At 27.1% G+C, this 1,956-nt stretch overlaps 1 long non-coding RNA gene across 1 annotated transcript; it reads right to left on the reverse strand.

Moving 5' to 3' along the window:
- Positions 1–868: 868 nt before the first annotated feature.
- On the reverse strand, positions 869–1,803 carry LOC108782336 (uncharacterized). The gene is made up of 3 exons (XR_001940986.1): positions 1,739–1,803; positions 1,323–1,497; positions 869–886 (listed from the first exon to the last, which is right to left on the reverse strand). It is a non-coding gene; the product is annotated as an uncharacterized LOC108782336 (long non-coding RNA).
- Between the last annotated feature and the right edge of the window lie 153 nt (positions 1,804–1,956).

Here is a 1,956-nt window from a genome sequence, read left to right on the forward strand (position 1 = left end):
TATTTTATTACTAATGCACAAATTTTAATATCTACAAATTACAAAAAATATTATAAAAGGAAGGTTTACAAGTACACAGCATTAAAATTTGTATCAGAATATGGGACATTGTTATAATTACATTTATAGCAATGTCCCATATTCTAACATAGATTTTAATACTGTGCACTTGTAAACCTTTTTTTATAATTTGACATCGTTTGTAATTTATAAATATTATAATAAAATTTATATATTAATGATAAAAAATAGATAAAACACAGATACACAAAACAGAGCTTAATGTTAGAAGATTAAAACCGCCACAGTTGCTTATCCTCAATTGTAATGTAATCTCCAATCATAAGACCAAAATGCCTCACAAAGCACAGTGTTTCAGCAGCTGCAAATGGAAGACTTTTTTCCTTGAAGTTTTTTAGTTCAAGGATACCTGGCCTGTTTGATACCTCACAATAGCCATAATCAAATACCTGAATCCTATTTAACTCATCAATAATAAAGCGTTTCAGCTCAATTAATTTCAGAATCAATAAACACATATCATAATTCCATGATCCTTCATCGAGATCATACATTAAGTCATAGGCAATATTTTCAGTACAGTGAAATGCCAAAAGATCGTTCCATATACAATAAGATTTTATACTTGTGATGCTAACGTCATTTATGGCAACATCTGCAGCATAATTTTGTCAATTCCTTAGAAGAAATGGATTGGCTTTTGTTTGAGTATAAGATATATTTTTGTGAATCTTGCATCTTCGACAACAATAGTTTGCATTGAAGGAATTGGTAAATCATAAAACATTATGAACACCTTCATTATCATTTTTTATCAATTTTTTACCAATGCATTTCTATATTATTTGTGGGTTTCTTAAAACAGCTACACATAAGAAACAGTACATGTATTAGGAAACTATAATAAATAAAATAGCTTTTTATATAACTTATTTTTTACACAAATCATAAAGTAACTTATTTTTTTACAGAGAATTACACAAAGTTTAAAAACTGAAAACTCCTAGAAAGTACATGTACATTTCTTTATCTAGTAAAAAAGCTTCAACTGTTACTCAATTACTTATATATAATTAACCAAATTTGAAAATTTTAGCTAATAAATTTGATAGGAGTTAAATTGTTCTCTTTTAGTTATTTGCAAATTACGATTATCTACAGTTGCTTTAACAATCAGGCTACTTAAAATCACATTAACTATTTAAAAATTTCATGAAAGGTCTAAACTATAAGCTCTAAAAATTGATTATAGGAAAATAAATAAAACATTAAATATGCAAAATAAAAAATAAATAGAAAACCTGTTTTTGTGGAAGATGATTCATTATAAGTATTCTGTTTAGATGTTTTGACTCTAGGAATAAGATTTTTCTTTCTCATCCATTCTTTCACAGATTTCTTGTTCTATCAAAAAGTTTTTCCTCTAGCAAGAGATTGATTACTTCCCTCTTCTTTTGGAGCAATGTAGTAGACATTCTAGAATATTAACAAATTATTAAAATGAATGAAAGATTTATATGCAACATTAATGTAGTTTACAATATATATAGGAAATGTGGATAGTCGTAGAGTTTTAAGTTGTAGAAAACTGACCAATCATAGTCAATTATTCTCGTCATGTTCGATTGTGATTGTCAATTTTCTACAACTTAAGACCCTACGACCATGTACGAATTGTACATTCAGCATAATATGCAGATGAAACTTAGCATAGTACCTCTTCATTTGTAAATAGAGTCAAAATCTTGTCTTTTAATATAGCTAACTCAGTTTTTTTTGGACTGTAAACAGAAAATAAAGAATAAGATATGAATAAGGTATGTCACTAAAATTAAATAATGATTGTTATTAATTTTTAATAATAATTGGTACAAATTATACCAGAAGGTTTGCGGGTTATCGCCGTGTCTTTCTTCATTGTTAATGCCAACGTTT

The sequence above is a fragment of the Cyphomyrmex costatus genome, unplaced genomic scaffold (assembly GCF_001594065.2).
Source record: "Cyphomyrmex costatus isolate MS0001 unplaced genomic scaffold, Ccosl1.0 C2319197, whole genome shotgun sequence".
NCBI lineage: Eukaryota > Metazoa > Arthropoda > Insecta > Hymenoptera > Formicidae > Cyphomyrmex > Cyphomyrmex costatus.